The following is a 6,817-nucleotide window of genomic DNA, read 5'->3' on the forward strand; positions in this document are numbered from 1 at the left end:
TGATATTCTGCTGTACTCCTAGATCTATCCTTTCTCCTGGTTTCATCAGAAAACTTTCCCTAGCACATTTTAGGAACAGATAAAGACACTCACAGCTAGAAATTATGCAGAGTCTAAGCTGTAGGTCTCCATTGGGACCCACCTCTTGGAACTCTTGGAATCTAGAGAGAAGAATATATAAAAAGGAAAACAAACATAGATTCTTTTTTATACAATACATCTCAGGTTTCCCCCACTCTGCACTCCTCTCAGCCATCCTTCACTTCACCACTCCTCCCCTGAATCCCTTGAGAAAGGAGCAGGCCACCAAGAGACAACAACCAAACATGACAAAACGAAGTACAATGAGACAAGGCAAAAGCCCTCACAACATGCAATCTGGAGCAGGCAACCCAACAGGCAAAAAAGACTCTCAGGGCAAGCAAAGAGTTAGAAACACCACAATTTCCACTGTTAAGGGCCCCACAAATACACTAGGCTGACAGCCACAACATATACACAGAGGGCCTGGTACAGACTCATGCAGGCCTGAGTGTACTCTGCTTAGTTGATTTTGTGGGTCATGTTTGTGTGATACCCTAGATCCCTCTGGCTTCTACATTCCTCCTATCTCCTATTCTTCTGGGTCCCCCAATCTGTATCTGATATTTATACCATGACCAACACAATTTATAGAAGAAAGCATGGAGGATCCACTGAATCTGTTCCCATCATCTGCCAGAGGAAGCCTTTCTGATGACTATTGGCCTAGGTATCAACTTGTAAGTAGAGAAGTACATCATGAGGAATTATTTTTCTTTTCTTTTTTTTTTTTGTCTGGAATGTGTGTTTTAACCCTAGTTCTCTGAGCCATCAGATTCTGGGTTGTGGCCATCAAACAGTGTCAAGAATAGGCACCCTTCTTATAGCATAGGCCTCAAGTTAAACCAGTTTAACAGCTGAGTAACACTCCATTGTGTAAATGTAAAACATTTGCTTTATCCAATCTTTAATTGAGGTACATCTAAGTTATTTATTGTTTCTCATTATTATGTAGAAAGCCAATATGAACACATTTGAGTAAATGTCCTTGTAGTATGGTGAAGAGTATTTTAAGTTTATGCTCAAGTATGGTATAGCAAGTCATGAGGTTGGTCTGAAGAACTCTATTGATTTACATAGTGGCAGAACAAGTTTGGACTCCCACCAGCAATGTAGGAGCGTTCTCCTTGTGCCACATCCCCACCAGCATGAGTTGTCACTTGTGTAATTGATTTTGGCCATTTTGACATGTATAGGATGTAATATCAAGAGAGTTTTAATTTGCAATTTCCTGATTGCTGAACCTGGAGTGGCCCTGGTGGGGACAGAGTGACTTGTTTCCTGCCCCTGGAACAAGGCCCCAGTGTGAGCATCCACAAGTGTTGATGGCTGCACTGGGCATGAAAGAGCAACATAAACCCTTTCTCCATTTGTCACCACTTAAGAATCAGACCTGATTTTAAAAAGGCCAGAAGGCATCAGCTTCAGAAATAGAACATAAGTTCCAGAAACTAAGTCATAGAAACAGACCATAAAATCCAAACAAGATCATAAAACATCCTTCAAAGAACAGCATGGGGATAATCACAAAATGGGGAAATATCTTATCTCACAATCAGTCATCTGTGCTGGCAAGCCATATTTCATCACATGATTAAACATTCATGACATAGGAATGCAAACAATTGACCACCCGTGACCCCCTTACACCCACCAATGAAATTTTATTACCTAATACTCTAGAGAGTTCCCCTTTTCCCTATATGAAAGCATGCATACCTTTGTCAGGGGGCCACCATTTTAGAGATTGGTTGACCCTACATACTAGCTGTTCCTACAGAATAAAAACTCTTTGATTTTGCATACTATTTGAGTCTGGGGGTCTTCCTTCATTGATTTTTGGACCTTTACAGGCATATGGTTTGTTTGTATAATAATCAACATATATCACATTCCTCTGAGTAAAGTCCCCTCAGTTAACATTAATGATGCCATGATAATTTGATAGCATGAGTCCAGGATGTGAAGGTGTGGCTAATGTATCAGCAAAATGGTAAGGCTGAGATATTCAGGACAGCTATTAAGGCTATGAGAAAGAGCTCTAAATACATGAGCTCAATGTATACATATACACATATACTTTCTCAACTATGGAAAATATAAGGATGCAATATAAATTATGAGGGTTTTATGAATCTAAAGAAACAAACACAGCCACACTATAAGCCAGCTTGTCAGACAGATAAAAAAAAAAAAACAGGCAGATTCCTGAGTCCAAAATCAGCCTAGGATAGAGCAAGGCCAAGGTGTGCTGGAAATGGCATTTTCAGGGCAGAGATCCACCCAACCAGCTTATGGTTTGTACTTAACAAAGGCAAACAGATGTCTGAATTTTTTGCAATATTAAGAAAAAATGTATGTTTGTTGTCTCTTAAGAATTGGAGTGAATAACTGGGTTGATAAAAATAAAATCGAAAAATAAAATACTGAACTGCTGTTCTGCAGGAGATAAAAAGAGAACTGCTTAGAGAACTGACAGACATACAGATTCAAATAGACAGACAGACAGACAGACAGACAGACTCTCTCTCTCTCTCTCTCTCACACACACACACACACACACACACACATAAAACATTAAAATTATTCATGTATTAATGACTCTAGGAAAAAGATGCCTGTAACTCTTTGAGGTATTTATTGGTTGTATCTTTGGTCACTGCTTTAAAATGTGAAGAAATCAAATTACAGAGTGTGAACATCTAGACTGAAGGGACAAGAACCCTATGGAGCTAGAGCTATGTAGACTGTGGAAGACTCTACTATCAGTGGTAGAGTTGATAACTAAAGGATTTGTTTGAATTTTGCTGTTATACACTTTGAATTAGCCTTATCTCTGTCAACCAAATAACAACCTTCTATATTTAATGTCTTGTTCCATTAGAAGGAGTAGACTTATCTCATAAAGACAAGAAGTTAAAATAATTAAGCTTCATTCAACTGATGAAACTAAATTAACATATTTAACAACAAAATTAGAACAGAATACCACAGAAAAGCATCATCAATCTATTCCTTAAAAAATAATTTTATTCTTTTTTTCCATTAATCAATTTATTTATTCACTTTACATTCTGATCACAAAACCCATTCCATTATCCTCAGAGAAGGAGAACATCTTCCCTCCCCCTTACCAACCCACCTTGAGTCATCAAGTCAAATCAGGCCTAATCTCATCCTCTCCCACTGAGGCCTGACAAGGGAGCTCAGCTAAGGTAAGGGATCCAAAGGCATTCAACTGACTATGAGTCAGAGACAGCACCTGCTATAGTTGTTAGAGAACCCATATGAAGATCAAGCTGCACATATGTTACCTATGTGTAAGGGGAATAATCCATGACATATATGCTCTTTGGTTGGTGTTTGAGTTTCTGTGAGAGCCCATGGGCCCAGGTTAATTGGCTCGTTAGACTTTTTGTAGTTGCCTTGATCCTTCTGACTCTGTCATTTTTACCCATGACTCTTCCAGAAAACTCCCTGAGCTCCACCTAAAATATTTGGCTGTGGGTCTCTATATCTGTTCCCATCAGCTGCTGGATGAAGCATCTCAGATGACAGTTAAACAAGGCTCTTGTTAGCAAGCATAACAAAGTATCATTAATAGAATTAGAAATTGGCTATCTACCATGGAGTGAGTCTCAATTTGGACCAACTATTGGTTGCCCATTCCCTCAATCTCTGCTCCATCTTTATCCCTGCAAATCTTGTAAGCAGGGTAAAGTGTGGGTCAAACATTTTATGGGTGAGTTGGTATCTCCCTCTCTCCACTGGAAGTCCTGACTGGGTACAGGAGGTAGCCACTTCAGGCTCCATATTGCCTGCTGCTACAAGTCTGAGGTAGGGTTACCCCCATATCCTCATAGTACTTTTTCAGGACTCCTGCTTATACAAAAGTTGTCCCCTAACTGATTTCCCTTCTCTCTCTCAACCCTCTCACCACCACCTCTGACTCTTACTACATCTGATCTCCACTTCTGTTTTTCTCCACATCCACTCTTCCACCCAGTTCCTTCTCTCCATCCACTTCAAAAACTCTTTTATTTCACCTACAGAGTGAGATTCAAGTATCCTCCCTTAAATCCTCCTTATTACTTAGTTTCTATGTGTCTGTGGATTGTAAGATGGTTATACTATATTTTATGGCTAATATCTACTTATAAATAAATACATACCATGTGGTGTGCCTTTCTGTGTTTGGGTTGCTTCACTCAGGATAGCATTTTTTACTCTTGCAAATTCGCCTGCAAATTTCATTATCTCCTTGCTTTTAATTCCTTAATAGAATTCCACTGTGCAAATCAACCACATTTTCTTTGTTCATTCTTTGACTGAGGGACATCTAGATACTTTCAAGTTTCTGGCTATTACTAATAAGGCTACTATAAATGTAGGTGAGCAAGTGTCCTTATTGGATGTTGGAGCATATTTTTGGCATATGTCCCAGATTGGTATAGCTGGTTTTTGAAGTAGAACTACTTCCCATTTTCCAAGAAACAGCCAGATTGATTTCCAAAGAGATTGTGCAAGTGTGCACTCCCACCCACAATGGAGGAGTCTTCCCCTTGCTCACATCCTTGCCAGCATATGCTGTCACTTGAATTTTGATCTTAGCCATTCAAACAGGTGTAAGATGGAATCTGAGTCATTTTGATATGAATTTCCCTGATGACTAAGGACATTGAACATTTTTTATGTGCTTCTCTGCTATTAGAGATTCCACTATTGAGATTTCTCTGTTTTGCTCTACACCCCATTTTAAATGGTTGTTAGTGTTTAATTTCTTGAGTTCTTTATATATTTTGAATATTAGCTCCCTGTCAGATGGATGGTTGGTGAAGATCTTTTGTCAGTCTATTGGCTGTCATTTTGCCATTTTGGTGGTATCCTTTGCCATACAGAAGCTTTCAGTTTCATGAGGTCCAATTTATCAATTGTTGATCTCAGTGCCTGAGCCATTGGTGTTCTGTTCAGGAAGTTATCTCTTGTATTAAATATCATTCAAGGCTATTCCTCACTTTCCTATTAGATTTAACTTAGTTGGTTTTATGTTGGCGTTTTTGATCTGCTTGGACAAGAATTTTGTGCAGGATGATGAAGATGGATCTATCTGCATTTTTCTAGTGAACACATCCAGGTAAATCCTCAGCATTTGTGGAAGTTGCTTTTCATTCTCATTGCATGGTTTTGACTTCATCAAAAATCAAGGTGTTTATTTATTCTGGATCTTTGATTCTATTCCAAAGATCGACTAGTCTGTTTTATGCCAATATCACATGTTTTTCTTTATTTTATTACTTCTGCTATGTAACATAGCTTCAAATTGGGGTTGGTGATGCCTCCAGAAGTTCTATTATTGTAGAAGATTATTTTTGCTTTCCTGAGTATTTTATTTTTCCATATGAAGTTGAGAATTGCTCATTCAAGGTCAGTAAAAAACTATATTAGCATTTTGTCAGGAATTGCATTGGATCTCTAGATTGCTTTTGATAAGATGGCCAATTTTACTATGTTAATCCTATTGAATCCATGAGAGTGGAAGATCTTTCTTTGTTTGATATTTTCTTCAATTTCTTTCTAAAGAGACTTGGAGTTCATGTCATACAGAACTTTTACTTGCTTGGTTAGAGTTACATCAAGATACCTTATATTATTTTTTGGCTATTGTGAAAGGTGTTGTTTTCCTAATTTCCTTCTTATCCCATATATCAATTGTATAAGTGAAGGATACTGATTATTTAAGTTAATTTTGTATCCAGACACTTTTCTAAAGGTGTTTATCAGCTGAAGGAATCCTCTGGTAGAATTTTTGGGGTCACTTATGTGTACTATCCTCTTGGAATAGTAATACTTTGACTTCTTCATTAATTTATTTCCTCTTGATTTCCTTTACTTATCTGATTCCATTAGCTAAAACTTCAAGAACTTTATTAAATAGATATGGAGATAGTGGGCAGTCTTGTCTTGTCCCTGATGCTAGCAGAATTGTTAAATTTTCTCTCCATTTAATTTATTTCAGTTTGTTTATATAATGCATTACATTTGTGGATTTTCATATGTCGATGCATCCCTGAATCACTGGGATGATGCCTACTTGATCATGGTAGGCATTGAACATCTTTGGTGTATTCTTGGATTCTATTTCTTAAGGCTTCAATTTTTCAAAACATATTTTTAATAATGGATCTTAAATGCTTTATGCTCCCTTCCAGCCCAATACCCACAAGAGGTAGTGGAAAGGAAAAATTAATAGAGCAAAGGAGAACATGGACCTGTTCAGAAAAAGTTCTTTGGAGCAAATACAATCTGTGTTGTCAGGATAATAGCAGTTCTTTTCATCTTAGCTAAATCCCATGTGAGTCTGCATCAGTGGACATATCCAGAAACTTCCACTTCATTCTGCCAATCAGCCCAAGTCCAACGAATTGGCAGAAGCTGCCAGAATATCACCAGAAGTTTTTTGGTGTGTGACTCTCTATGAAGTCACAACAAATCATGACTAGTAAAGAATAGTAAGGCAGACCAATACTATCAGGTGTAGTCCACTGTCTGGTAAGTTGTATTTGTACTCCTCCTAAACATCATGCATCCTTTCATGTGTTTGCTTTAGCAAAACATCCTTTCACCTGTATCAGCTTCAGAAAAACATTTTTAGTCTTCTTTAGCAGAATATCCTTTTACCTGTATGTCCCAGCAAAACATCATTTGACAAAACTGAGTTTCCAAAGAAACCTGAAAT

Source organism: Grammomys surdaster, unplaced genomic scaffold, assembly GCF_004785775.1.
Source record: "Grammomys surdaster isolate TR1022 unplaced genomic scaffold, NIH_TR_1.0 198, whole genome shotgun sequence".
In the NCBI taxonomy this organism is placed as follows: Eukaryota; Metazoa; Chordata; class Mammalia; order Rodentia; family Muridae; genus Grammomys; species Grammomys surdaster.